This window comes from Tupaia chinensis, unplaced genomic scaffold (assembly GCF_000334495.1).
Source record: "Tupaia chinensis unplaced genomic scaffold, TupChi_1.0 Scaffold143877_1, whole genome shotgun sequence".
Classification (NCBI taxonomy): Eukaryota; Metazoa; Chordata; class Mammalia; order Scandentia; family Tupaiidae; genus Tupaia; species Tupaia belangeri.
In genome coordinates, this window is record NW_006203728.1 from 352,031 (window position 1) to 367,546 (window position 15,516).

The following is a 15,516-nucleotide window of genomic DNA, read 5'->3' on the forward strand; positions in this document are numbered from 1 at the left end:
CAACCAGCATGTTTTCAGGCTGACCAGGCCAGGAGCTTGAATCACAGTGGACAGATGTCTTCCAGCTCCACAGTGTGGCACGATACTGGCTGTGCCTCGGAGGCTGGGCCTCTTCTTGGCTTCCTTCCTTCCTCCTTCCTTTCTTCCTTTCTATGTTGCTTTGTTTTTTTTTTTTTTTTTTTAAGGTTTAGTTTCTTTCCTAGATGTGTTCTCACTGGAATAAGATATTGGAAAACATTCAACTTCACCCTACACCAAATAATATTAACAATAGTGTAAGAAAAGAAAACATACAAATTTCTTATACTTGAACTTGAATTTCAACTTTTGACATCTTTAACCTTTCTGTCTATTATTAGTCAGTACCTACAGTAATGTTTTTATGTCAGTTAACATTGAAGTCCACCAGAAACAAGTCATAAATTTATACTGATTGGACAGGCTCTTTGAAGATGCCTTTCCAACATACAAAATGTCAACACAAATGTTTGGTGAAATATGACATTGTTTTTAAATTTTTAACTAGCCATGGTACTAATTAAACTGCAATACATTGAGTTTTAATGGTGTGACTTGATTGATTTAATGAGGTTAACATCTGCCACTTCCCCTAAACTTAGTATTAAGACCCTACATATCAAGGTCTTATTACCCAGCTTAGGCTGGGTGGATGATGAGAACCAAATACCATTAGAAATGTCAATGTCGACAGCATATGTTGCACACAACACCCAGGCATCTACATCCATTCCTCTAGTCATAAAATACATGGAGAAATTGCATTAATAAAGACCATGAACACATGTGTAGCTGAGAAGCAAAACTTCTTGACAATTCTCAATGATCTCATTTCAGGAGAAGTTTTCTGTCCTGCTTTTGGGCTTTTGTGCTAAGACAGTAGGGGACCTGGCTGTAGATAGGACAATGCCTGCCATTGTTGATAATCTGAATTTCCCTCTAGTGTTGTCTTCAGTATGCAAACCATAAAAAGGGACCAGCAGGTGGCATAGTGGTTAAGGCTTTGTGTTCTGAAATAGCCAACTAGCCAACTATGGTTCAAGTCTCAGAAATCACACTGGGTGTATGTCTGTACCACAAAAATCCTGAGATGAGAATGTAGAAGGGATTGTGGCATGGCCATCTCCCCTGGAGGGTGATCTCTCACTTTCCCTCTCTCTGGCAAGCACACGTACACTATGGCAAAAAATAAATAAATAAATAAATAAATAAATAAAACCATATGATGTCCTCATTTCAAAAATATTTTTCTGGGGACCAGCAGTTAACATAATGGCTATGTTGCTGTACTCCCATGTAGTTGACCACGGTTCGAATCCCGGACCTGGTGGCTTAAACTCATGTCGGGTGCATGTGCATGTGCGTACATGCCCAAGATACTGAGAGGAGAATGGAGAAGAAAGGATTGTGGCTTGGCCATTCCCCCTGGGGGGTGATTTCTCACTTTCTGTCTCTCAGTCTCTCTCTGTCTGCCTGGCGAGCGCACGTGCCCTATAGCAAAAACCTCTTCAAAATAATTTTTTTTTTCTGGATTTGAGCGATTCAGATAGAACTGTTTATGTTGAATTTTACCCTGTAATGAGATAAGGGCTAGGCTAATGAAATTAGAGTGTTCTTGCTGCCCTCCTTTCTATATCCAACACTATCCTATTTTAATCTTTTTAAAAAATCCTTTTTAGATTTCATAGTTGTAGTTGGATTCTGTGGTTTCCTTTCTCCCCTTCCTGTCCCTGTGATCCTTGCAAACCAAAACCACTTCTCTATTGCATATGTGCATTAGAGCTGCAGTATCCCTCTGCTTGAATGAGAATACTGTAATTGACGGAGCTCTTAGCCTCTCCTTGCCCGCCTTGTTCTTCTCTCCTGTGTTCATCCAGATTAAAGCCTTCTAGTGTCATCCCAAGTTCACGCTGCAGTTCTGTGTTCAAAAGCCAAATCGGCAATGCAACGAGAGTCTTGGTGGAGGACTTTTTTCACTAGCTGTTTCTACCTTTCCTGGCAGAGGCTTAGGTCAATTAATGGTACTGTCTCTCACTTTCTGCCAAGAGAAGTGTGCTTAACAAGTGGATTTTAATTTGGTACCAATGAAGTTGAGCAGGGGCAACCATAAGTTTTAAAGGAGCTTTTATCTGATGAATAGCCAGGTTTAAAAATCATTAATATAGGGAACCAGCAGTTAGTGTAATGGCTATGTTGCTGGACTCCCACGTAGTCGACCACAGTTCGCGTCCTGGACCCGGTGGCTTAAAACACACCAGGCGCGTGTGCATGCATGCCCAAGATCCCGAGAGGAGAATGGAGGAGAAGGGATTGCGGCATGGCCATCCCCCCTGGGGGGTGATTTCTCGCTTTCTGTTTCTCTGTCTCTCTCTGTCTGTCTGGCGAGCGCACACTCCCTATAGCAAAAACCTCTCAAAAAAAAAAAAAAAAAGAAAGAAAGAAAAAAATCATTAATATAAACAAAATTTTGATTTTCCCAGAATGCCTGGAATAAGCAAATAGTAGGTCTTCAGAAACGTCATGAAGTGTTTTTCTGTTTTACTATGGAAAAATGTGTCATGATCTTTCCACCAACCCAACAGTAAGCCTCACATTCAAATAGAAAACAAAAAAACTGAGGAGTCTGCTCGCATGTGGCCTCCTATTGCTTAACTCCTTTATTTGAACATTTAAGAAAACCATTTATTTAAAACCCAAAAAACGGAATGTCACCAGGGCCTCACAAAATTTATGATTAAACTCCCCAGATTGTCAATGTTTTCTTAAATAAATATGAGGGAGTGGTCATTTGAAAGATGCAAAAGATGTTTAGTTAAACTTATTTGTTGTAAATCTACAATAAGATTCTAGGTTTATAATAGATTGAAGGTGACAAAAATGAAAAACTTTATTAACCATGCTATGGTGAAGATTTCTGTATGGTAATTAGGATGACGGATGATTAGCACCTATAAACGATATGCTACAGGATATGTATGCTGATCTATTTTAGGTGATTAAGATGCCTACCAAGAACAGAATCAATTTATTAAAAGTATTGTGACCGATTTTCCTGTGACATTTATTAGGCTTCAAAAATAAAATAAAAATGTTAATTTGTTTTTTAATTTGCTAGAGGGTATGTGCTCTCTCAGGAGAGTAAAGGAGCAAGGGAGAGGGAAAGTGGGAAAGCACTTCCCAAGGATATAGTCATGCTGCAATCTCCTCTTCATTTCTCCCCCTCTCGGGGGTTTGGGGCACATGCAAGTGCCCAATCTGTTTGTTAAGCTGCCAGTCCTGGTACTCAAACCTTGCAGTTGTCCATGTGGGATCCAATTGTCTTAACTACCACACCACTGGAGGGTTTCTCAAAATATGTGAATCCTTAAAATACTTACTGCTGCTGTTCTGTTGTCATTTGTTTGGCTGGAGGATATGCACACTACCCAGAGAGAAAGAGAGGAGAAAGCCCCTCCCCATGAGGCAATGGTCACACTGCTCTCCTTTCTTCCTCTATTTCTTCCTCCTTTTGTGATTTTGGGCAAACACACATGTTCCCAGCATGTTTCTGAAGATGCCAGATCTGGAATTCCAGCCTCATGGCTACCTTAACTACCAGGCCACAGTGCCAGCTCACTTTTTTGTTCTAAGTTCAAATTTATTTGACTCTTTGTCTGGACTCATCATGTCACAAAATGTGGATTTGTGTGCTTACCAACGTAGGGTTCATTTATAATCCTCGAGTACTTCTTTAGAAGATATTTCCAGTAATACATTAAGAGAATTCTCTCAGGAAGAGAATCATCCCTAAGTAACATATATTTATTCTCAGAAACTATTTTCTATAAACCTATGTAAAAGGAAAACCTTGTGCTGAGTATATATATATATATTTTTTTTTAATTCAACACACATATTTTAAAGGGGGAATTTTAGTTTTCATTCATGCAAATATACTTTCAAATCAGATGCTTTCCTTTTAAAGACACAATGATGTGTTAGTCATTATGCGATATAGACACATTTGATTTCAAGACAGTTTTAAAACATATTTCATGGAGCCAGCAGATGGCACGGTGGTTTGGGTGCTGGACTCCCATATGACCAACCATAATTCGAGTCCCAGACCTTGCAGCCTGCTTTCTCACTTTGTCTCTCTCTCTCTTTTTCTCTCTCTCTCTCTCTGTGTGTGTGTGTGTGTGTCTGGTGAGCTCACATGTGCTATAGCAAATTAAAATTAAGAATAATCAATAATATTTTGAAGAAACATTTAATTTTATTAAAAACAATAAACACTCCAAGAGCAAGACCAACTTTAAAAAATGTTCATTTCTCGTAACCCATGTTCTTGTCATTTTTATTCTTGTGATTTTCTATTTTCTTTTTCATTTTATTGCAATGACATCCCTTATGTTGCGGAGGGCGGTATGGGTAGATCTGAACTTGAGGCAGTGTCTGTGTCTACGACTAGACCGTGAGAATGAATGAAAGCAAGTGCACAGTGGAGTCCTGCTCAAACTGCCCAGTCAGCCATGTGGAATCCAGCACCTCAACCAGCGCACCACTGGCTGCCCCCCATTTAAAAATGTGCTTTTTATTATATCTTATTTATTTTAAAATTTGCTATAGGGTGTGTGCGCTTGATGGAGAGAGATGGAAAGCGAGAAAGTACCACATTTTCCCTTTTAAAGAGGATCTTACGAATTCAGCAGTTTTGCATTTTGACAAGGCTGAACTGATTTTGTTGATATCTACTGTCACCTACCACGTGTTCTTGCACTTTAGAAGAGGAAACAAATCAGTTGTGTACACTCAATTCTTGGAATTAAAAGGAAAGGAAGGGGTATGGAAATCCTGTGTATTCGCTTCATAGCACATATAATTACCAGGTCGTGTTATTTATACCAACTACTTTTAAATTCTTTCAGTCTTAGTCAATTAACATTGTTCTCATATTCTTTTCTCAGTTGTTTAATTGAAATTTAAATTTCCAGCAGGCAATTAAATCTATAGACAGATTACTTACCTTCCTTTGTATTTCTATTATACCTTTCTAAGCACGCGCTTCCTCCAATAAACAGGATAAATTTAAGAAAAAGTGAACAGTTTAACTGTCCATTAATTGTAAAAGATAATATTCTGGGCCAGCTAGGTGGTATGGTGGTTAAGGTGGCTGGATCCCACTTGATTGACTGTGTGGTTCCAGTCCCAGGTCCTATGACTGAAAAACGCACCAGTCACATGTACACATGTGTGCTCCAGATCCTAAGAGGAGACTGGAAGAGAAGGGATTGCAGTGTGTTCATCCTCCCGGGGTGGAGGGGAGTCTTTTTCCACTTTACCTCTATCTCTCCAGTGAGTACATGTACCCTATATTAAACAAAACAACTTAAAAATATAGAAAATAAAGATGCTATTTTAAAATTTGATGATCAGGGGTCAGCAGGTAGCATGTTGGTTAGGGTGCTGGCTTCCACATGGCCAACTACAATTCAAGTCCTGGACCTATTGGCTTGTTCTCATTTTCTCTCTCTCTCTCTCTCTCTCTCTCTCTCTCTCTCTCTGCCTTTCTCTGGTGATCACATGTGCATGATAGCAAAAATTGTTTTGTTTTGTTTTTGGAGAGGTTTATGCTATAGGGTGCGTGTGCTTGCCAGAGAGACAGAGACAGAGAGACAGAAAGCAAGAAATCACCCCCTGGGGGGGATGGCCATGCTGTAATCCCTTCTCCATTCTCCTCTCGGGATCTTGGGCATGCACACACACGCACTCCGCGTGAGTTTAAGTCACTGGGTCCAGGACTCGAACCATGGTCAACTACCTGGGAGTCCAGTGACATAGCCATTACACCATCTGCTGGTCCCCTGGTAGCAAATTTAAAAAAAAAAAATAACAAATATATAAGTGATTATTTTAAAAAAATCTGATCCTTTTTTTTTCAAAATTGAAATTATGTTAAGCAAAAAAATATAGCAAGTGGATTTCACAAAACACAGATGGATACAAAGTTAGCATTCAATATGTTATGGAAGTACTGATACCTCTGGAATTATTTTTTAAACTTATTTGTTGTTTGCCAACAATGTGCTGCTCACCATGCAGATACATACTAGTTGGTAACTACATCTGATCTTGGTGACTGTGAAAAGAATCAAGAAAGCCGGTGGAAATCTTGGCATTCCCTAAGAACTGTGGGTAGTGTATGCTTATCAAGAGCAAAATGAAACTCTGAAGATCAGAGTTGAGGAAGGGAATGGCATTCCTAATCTGTGGGAGAGGCAGTGATGTGGGACCAGAGGTGTCTGCTAATGCTGCATTTCTGGTCATCAGCTATCCAACCTTTCTGTCATCTACTAATGATGTTAATTTCCGCAATCAACTTTTCATACACATTTGGATATTGAATGCTTTCATCTAAATAGATCCTTAAGTAGGATTGCAATCCTGATTAATAAAAAATTTGGAGAAAACAAGGGTTAATTATTCATTGTAATTTTCTGTTTTTTGGAGAGGTTTTTGCTAAGGGTGTGTGCGCTCACCAGAATGACAGAGAGAGACAGAGAGACAGAAAGTGAGAAATCACCCCCCAGGGGGGATAGCCATGCCACAATCCCTTCTCCATTCTCCTCTCAAGATCTTGGGCACACATGCACACACGCCCGGTTGAGTTTAAGCCACTAGTTCTGGGACTCGAACCATGGTCTACTACATGGGAGTCCAGTGACATACCCATTATGCCAAATGCTGGTCCCCATTGTAATTGTTAATATAGGTATCTTCTTATTTGTTAAAACAGTTTTAGAAATTGGGAGTTATTTCATCATGCCTCTAACTAATATGTATAGAGGGATGATAGCCGATACCAATATTTACAATACAAAAACTCAGACAAAGACTGAGAATCAGGTAATGCTATGTTGCTGTTTTCACAGAAAGTTTCTTAAGCTTTTGTGTTACGTGGTTTTCTTACTTTATGTAATTGAGCTAGTTAGTAACATCTGGAAACCATTACTTCATCATTGTATTATCTTCAAATTTTTAGACTAATAGAGCATTTAATATTTTATTCTTAATTAAAACGTGCTGCCCAATTACCTCATTTGACAGGATCATTGAATTAAAGACATTTCCTGAGTAGATATTTTGAAAAGCAAAGTATTTTATTGTTCCTGTGTCTTCTCTCTGCAGTGATATTTCTCAACTAATTACATTATATCAGTCTTAGAAATCTCATTAAACTACCTCTAGCCTGTTTACCTACATTTCGGAGCCAGTTCATATCGTTCTGCCTCAAATAACTAAGACAATACATATGATGTTTAATTTCCCTTTAGTTATAAAATAAATTTTCTAGTTGGGGTATATTTAAGACATTAAACATTGAAAGTTTGTCTAGATAAATATAATAAAATTCATGTTAAATCCTTAGAAACAACATAATGAACATTGAGAAAGTTTACAATTTGAGCTGCTAACTATGTTAATGGTCAAATAGTTAGTTATCACAGAGGGTTCTGGCCTCTATGGAGGCCCAGCAAGAACACAGCTCTACAGTAGTCAAGCTCTACGGGAAGGTCCTGACTTTGCCTTCTGAGGTCTTCTTGTACCCATCAGGCTGGCCAACCCATGTTGTGATCCTGGCTAGCTGAGCTGCCTGAGACTGGGAGTGGATCATAGTGTGACAAACCCTGGAGGGTATACCTCTATTTTGCTTGCTCAGAATAGATAAGTAAATAAAATGTTAAAAAAGGAGTCCTCTGTAAAGAAATACAGAGTTCTATAGGATTGGCAAACTTAGAATAGCAAGTAGTAGGTACATTGGCTGTGTTAAGTAATGTATGATCAGTAGGCAAGGCCTTTCAAGTGTTCCAGTAAGGATTCTACAGAATATTCTGAGTATTCTGGTTATTCTTCCCAGTTAAGGCTTGTTTCACAATTTGATTGAAAAATACGCAAAACATAACATGTCTTGTTTCCTGTCATTTGCTACTTTCTTAAAGTCCTCAAAGTTGGTCTTCTGAACCCAGTATGCAACCACAACTTCTCTCTCGGTCAACTAACTTGATTTATCATGAACTCAGTGCTTATTTTTTACCTGCATCCCTGGGTATCCATATAGAATCTGAGCATCTTAAACATTCTTATATTTGTGAGGTTTTCTCTCTCTCCATTTTTGCCACATTGCAATTCTGTTTTGTTGTTGCTGATGTTTTTATTCAGCCAAAAACTATTGAGTTATTTTGCAAGATTTAAGCAGCACAAAATTAAAAACTCTATGACATGTGCCTTGGAGAATTTACAGTGTGGCAGAAGAACACATAGTATCATAAATATGCAACACATATTTGTTTAGGAACTTAATTAGTAAAGAATTAAGAATGAACAAAGACAGATAAGTGTCAGAGGAACTGAAAACATAAAGGATGATAAGAAAATAAAGACATGTCTCAAGTCAAATAAGCTGACAATGTACATTAATATGCACTAGTTGGACATTTGGGAGAAATGAACAGTTGTATTTAAGAGCAGATGGTATTATTTCCTCCATTTTGTTTACTAAAAAGAGGAAATGTCCATTCCCATAGTGGAAACTATACTGCAATATTTACTTATGACCTACAAAAACTACACTTCGTTTTTACACACACACTTTCCTTTTTCAAACTTGGTCTCACCTAGTAATTCAAAGTAGAAACAAAAGACAAAACGGAACTTTCCTCGATTCCTTCGACCACCATGTCTCCAATGGTGCCCATCTGTCCTGACATCTATCCAACTTAAGATGACACCTCTGAACCCTATTCTCTCCTGCATTCTCAAGAACATTGTACAGTACTATCTGCTGACTCCTTTCTGCTGGATATGTAGAATCTCCAATTAACTCCTTTGTATTTATGTCTCCTTTTGCATGTGCTCAAGGGTTTATCTCTAAAAATATATCCTTTAACCCACATTCCTTCTGCAGCCATGGCCTTACCTATATGCTTATGTCCATACTTACAGAGCGTTGTCCATCCGTGAAGTTTCAGTGGCCCTGACTTCCAACATATTATTACTGGATTACTCTACCACTTTGCCAAGAGTGTTCTTGCTAAGCAGGCCCCTGGTTTTCTGTTGCCAGTGCGCTGATATTCAGTAGCCATGCTGCTTACTGCTTTACCATCACTGAGCCCATGTCTCATTCTCTTTTTTTAGAAGCATTTCATTTCTTCCAGTTGTGGGACATATTCCTATCATTTCTTTTTCTCTTCCAGACTTGATGCTCCATTTCCCTCTGCTGGTCCCTTCCTCTGTTCTGACTGCCCTTGGATCTAGTAGGCAGATGATCCTAAAACAATCCTTTGAGAAGACCAGTACTATGGATATGGTTGCCATCATATGCCGAGAAATTCCAATGTTTATTACAACCCTTAGGATTTGTTCTACCCTCCAACCAATTTTATTATTATTATTATTGTAGCTTTTTAACATAGGGTGCATATACTCACCAGACAAAGAGAGAGACAGAGAGAGGGAAAGTGAAAAATCACTCCCTAGGGAAGGTGGCCATGCGACAGTCTCTTCCCCTCTATTCTCCTCCTTAGACTTTAGGCATGCATACACATGCACCCAGAGTAATTTTCTACCTGGTGGGTCTGGAACTTGAACCATGGTCAACCATGTGGGAGTCCAGTGGCTTAACCAGCATGGCACCTGCAGGCTCCACCAACCAGTTTTTGACTCTCAACATTACCATATGGACCGAACATGGAAACTTCAACATTTAATGTGACACACACACACACACACACACACACATTTTGATACTGCTCCTTTGCCAGTGCAGCCTGTTTGGTTAATTGTTCAAGTCATGATTATTCTCTCTTTCAATTCTTGTATCCATGATTATTCTCTCTTTCACTTCTTGTATCCATCAATAAATATGGTTCTCTAAATTTTCTTCATACTTGGGTTCCTTCTCTCTAACCTCTTGGTTACTCCGCCTGCCAGGTCCATGGTGTTCGCTCACAGATTGATCAACATACTTGCTAACAGAGGGGCTTCATATCATCCCCTTTACTACTTCCAGGCCATACCATGAAAAATAAATAAACATAAAATCACACCACTTTTATACTAACAGGCATGCAATGTCTTCAAAGACCTTTAATATATGGGAGCAGACCTCAGTCTACCTCTCCAGTCTTACCTTGAAAATCTGAATTTTCTGGACTAGGAGATAGCATAAGGGTTATGTTGCTGGACTCCCACATAGTCTGCCATGGTTTGAGTTCAAGATCCAGCAGCTTAAAACTCACACTGGGTATATGTACATGTGTATGCATGCCCAAGATTTTGAGAGGAGAGTGGAAGACAAGGGATTGCAGCATGGGGTTCCCATGGTGGCGGTGGGGGGGGGGGTGATTTCTCACTTTCTGTCTCTCTGTCTCTCCAGCAAGCACATGGATCCTCCAGCAAAAAGGAAAAAAAAAAAAAAACCTCTTAAAAAATAAAGAAAATTCTGAATTGTCAAATGTTTTTAGTTTCTTGTGTTTTCGCCATAGGATTTGCATGTTCACCAAACAAAGGGAGAGGGAAAGTGAGAATTGCTCCCTCCCCTTGCAGGAATGGTCATACCACGATCCCTTCTTCTTTTCTCCTCAGGATTTTGGGCATGCGAGCATATGCACCCAGTGTGATTTTTAAGCCACTGGGTCTGGGACTCAAACCATGGGCAGCCATTTGAGAATTCAGTACTATCACCACCATGCCACCTGCTGGCCCCTGTTTTCAGTGTCTTAAACTACTCTACTTTCCCCCATTGGAAAGCCCTTGCAGTGCCCAGAGCTCTTGCTCTCTCTTTTGCTTCACTATCTGGTTCCTTTTCTCTTCCTATCTCCCCACCTATTTTCCTACCTGTGCTTCAACTCTCCTATCAGCAATAATGTCACAGGAACGCTAGGCTCAACCAGGCCCATGTTGCATATCTCTACTATTTTCAATATACTTCACTTGAAGGTCTAGGAATACTTATGCTTTCTTGTTTAAATGTGTTTTCTCTGGTGTACAGTAAGCAGAAAATAACATTTCCTGTTTGTTACTGTACCTCCGTTGACTAGTAGATTGTCTTGAATGTAATAAGTACTAAATATACATTTTGCCTTAAGCAAGGTCAGTTAGTTCGTGTCAGATATAATTTACCACATATGAAATCTGTACCCTTGATATATTGATTTTTTGTTTAATGAGTGACATTTCCCTATAGGTTCATGCCACTATAGAAGTGTGTCAGATCAGAGTTAAAGTTGCTGTGATGTTATCCCTAATTTATAGAAATGGAAAGATGAATGTGTCTGTTTAAGTATAATTATTCTCAGAATTGCATAAGTTGTTATTTTCATTGATTTAGTGTATGAAAATCTTATTAAAGTATGAAAGATAGTGAAATAAAGTACACTAAAACCAATATACATCTGTGTGTTAATAAGTAATTCTTGTAACAATCTCTATCAAATCAGTAAACTTGAAGAACTGATAAAATACATGTAAGTATATTGGAGAACTTCATGAAATAGAATAGTTTTTTTTTTTAAAGGATAATGAGAAAAGGTTAAGAAGATGAGATTCTCTTCTGTTGAAAGTTATGAGAAAACATCAGAGGTGAGAAAGATAATTTTGTGTTTGTAGCAGGAAAGAAAAAAGTTTAATTTAACTGAAGGTGCAAGTTTGAATACAGTGAGAAATAAGGTTGGTGAAATCAGGGAATCTTTTTTTTTTAAAAGGATAATGAGAAAAGGTGATAGAGTTAAGAAGATGAGATTCTCTTCTGTTGAAAGTTATGAGAAAACATCAGAGGTGAGAAAGATAATTTTGTGTTTGTAGCAGGAAAGAAAAAAGTTTAATTTAACTGAAGGTGCAAGTTTGAATACAGTGAGAAATAAGGTTGGTGAAATCAGGGAATCTTTGATGGGAAAAGCCTTTAGGATGAAGGTGAAGAGTTTAGTTTGGAATTTAATATGGGAGCTCTAGGAGTGTTAATGTCTCCTCAGGCAAGCAATGTCATGTGAAAGTGATGATTCTGAAATACATGGCCAGTTATTCATTGAATTGGAGACACACTGGAAATAGGAAGACCAACTGGTGGTCTTTGAGACCCTTTAGGAAGGAGAAAAAAGGCAAATAAATCAAAAGTATGGAATCTATAGTAATGCTTAAACTTACATGAAATGACCTTAAAAACAATGTGATTTAACTCTGGAATAAGCCTTTTTAAAGAATTATTTATTTAATATTATGTATTATTATTATTGTTAGGCACACGCACACTCACCAAAGAGAGACCGAGAGAGAAAGAAAAAGTGAGAAAGCAAGCCTCCAGGTCCGGGACTCAAACTGCAGTTGGCCATGTGTGAGTTGTGTGAGTTCAGCACCTTAACCACCACGCCACATGCTGGCCCCAATTCTGGGATAAACTTTCAAGAGATACTCTCACATCTAGGTCCTGAAACCCACCTAGAAGCAGACAGCTGCATTACATAATTTTCTAGGAGCTCTTTGAGTCCCACAGTTGGCATCTTGTACAGTAAACTACAGTGGCCAAGATAAGTTGACAGAGTGCCCCGGTGTCTCAAATGTCTAGAGCTGAAATGTCCCCAGAGAGCTAGGCAGAGAACCCATAAAGAAGTAGGACTTGACTGTTTAGGGCTTGGCTTGAAACAGCTACAGAAATATGCAAGAGAAAGTATTCCTGATCATTGTCAATCAAGGTAATAACACTATTATGTAGATACTGTATAGGAAATCTTATTTTTCCATTTCTCTCAAAATTCATTTCATCCAGGAAAGGTAGAAATGAGATAGAAATTTAGCCTGTTAGGTGCATTCTCCAATAACAACTTAGATTCATAAAAAGTTCTCTGGGGAGAACACACTACACTCTGTAAGACAGCATCAGATTCGAAGTCATGTTTTCCACCCTTAATGGTCTGAAAAAGCATATCCAAATAACAAAGGAGAAAATAAATTATATAATTAGTGATATCGGTCTGTTTTCTTATTAACCATAATAGCTTTATATTAAAATCATCTGTCTTTTGCTATATTAGAACCCTAACAATAATATGTCCATAATGTCTGCTCAAATTATTCTGAGTGCATCATTAGAATCCTACTTTTTGGTAAAATTAGCATTATGTTTATTTGGTTCATGTTTAAACTATATAATACAATAACAAAAAAATCAGTTAACCTCAATTTCATGATTTTATAAAGGGACATAATGTCCTCACAGCAAGCAAAGAATTGTTTTCCTAGTTGTTTCATAGTTTCTTCTGATCTCAATGCTTACTGCAGTCAGATTACAGGAAAAGGCAGGGTCCTGACGCTGTCTTATTTTCTAACATGTCTCTCTCTCTGTTCTATTTCTCTCTAGTGAAGAGATGTCTTAGTATCAGGGCATCATACTGACCTCTGCTATGTTTTTTTCCCCCACAAAAATGTTCTGGACTTCATGGAAATTGTTTTCAATACACTGTTAAGTCTCATCTTTCACTATAACAAATGTGTCCAAAAATAAGTTTCAAAACATGCACACTGTTACTATCCATATTTTGTTTCATTATTTTTCCCCAGAACTTTGTTAGTGTTTGACCTTTGCTCTAGGGATGCCTCCTTTTAAAGAGCAAAATGTCGGTAATTATTGGAAACCTTTCCAGTCATTCTTCAACCTTGTCTTTACACCAGTCAGAAGGCCATTTGTCTTTCTATCTAATTAAGGCTAAGCACTTCTAGCACATTACAGTCTTTTAATGATTTTGTATCCATTCATTCAACTTCTGTTCTGCAGAATATACGTGGTGCTTTTATTATTAACATTATCAAAAATAACGATAAAAACTATTTTTCAAATCCATCAAATTCATATCAGCATAAGTGAAGAATCCCTTCCCCCATCCATCACCTTTGCTCCCCATCCCCAAAGTATCCTGAAGTCTGAAAGGAATAGCAAGATATCTTGACAGGCTCTCTGCTGTCCCTGATGTTACGCACAAGCTCCTGAGCACATGGAAATACATTACAATGTGCCCCTTTAAAAGACAAACAACTGTGAAGGGTTGACTTGTCTGGAGACAGTGACCACAATCTATGTAACTTTCCTGTTTATTAAACAAAGTACACTAGACATTTCCCATGGTGCTGTCTCAGGAATGGTTCACATGTACTGCCTTTTCTGCTGATCTTGCCTCAGTCACCTTTTGTCTCATTCTTTCTGTGGGTTTGGTCTTGGTTCTTTCTTGCAACCACAACATAGACCAGCATGGCTGCTCAGACAAACCACTGTAGTTCAAAGCACATCAACATCTGTAGTTCTTAGAAGATCTACCTCAATTCCCATGCAGAAATGATATTGAGAGAATAATCGTCTTAGCTTGTCCCATCAATGAATCTTTGCTAGTCCGACACAGTCAGGACCCACTTCTGGCCTTTCTAACTTCATTGCTTTGGTTCTCTCTTGCCTGGCACGCTTGTTGACTAGAATTCTCTGAAGACTTCCTGAAATGTTCCCTTTGTTTTATCTTACAATGTGAAGGAAGCAGGATCACCTTACTGAAATAGTTAATAAAGAACTTTATTCTCTAGCAGACCTTACAGAGCAATATAAGTATAATAAGAGTGATCTTTCTCTAGGGGAAAAATGTGTTATTTAATTGCATCTGTGAGTGGTATTCGAGAAATCTATACGTTGTTGGTCTTTACAAAGAGATCATGTTTTCAAATAATAGCTAAAAATCGGAGTCTCTCCTAATGCCCATGAGCAAGTTATGATTCCTTTAGAAGGTATATTAATAATATCTATTAGATTATTGCTTTTGCAAAGTTGTTTTACATTGCTAGAGTAGGCCCTGTAGGGCAATTAAAAATAATTTTTAAAGTTTATTTATTTTGTGTGTGTGAAAGAGAGAGAAAAAAAAATATCATGCACCATCAACAGGGTCTCATGCTGAAATCCTCCTTGATTTCCAGCCTTTCCCAGCCAGCCAGTGTCATAGGCACATATATGCAAGTATAAGTGGATGGGGGAAAGAACATAGGTCTTCCATATGGCTTCCAGCATTGTAGAGCCCTGCATTAACCCAACATTCGTTTTTTAAAGTATACTTATAAAATGGTTAAATTTGGAGAGGCTCAAACATTGATACAACCGGTAAAGCCCATAACCTGAAAGTTGATAAAACACTGCTAGATTTCTTCCTGGGTGCCATATTTGATATATAGTCTCAACATTAAGAGAAGCAGGGTTTAGTTGTAGGTAGGTAGAACTTAGTCACTGACATATTACTCAAACTTTCTAAATAGGGTAGTGAACCTTATGTGAACAAAAAAGGCATCAAAACAGAGAACAATAATCGTCTAAAACGTAAAATTCAGAAACAGAATAAAATTCCAGAAAATGCTATTCTTGCATGTGAAAAGCTCACTTCTCTGGTATCAATAATAGCATTTCAGACTTTTTTTGAGAATAATATTTTACATAATTTA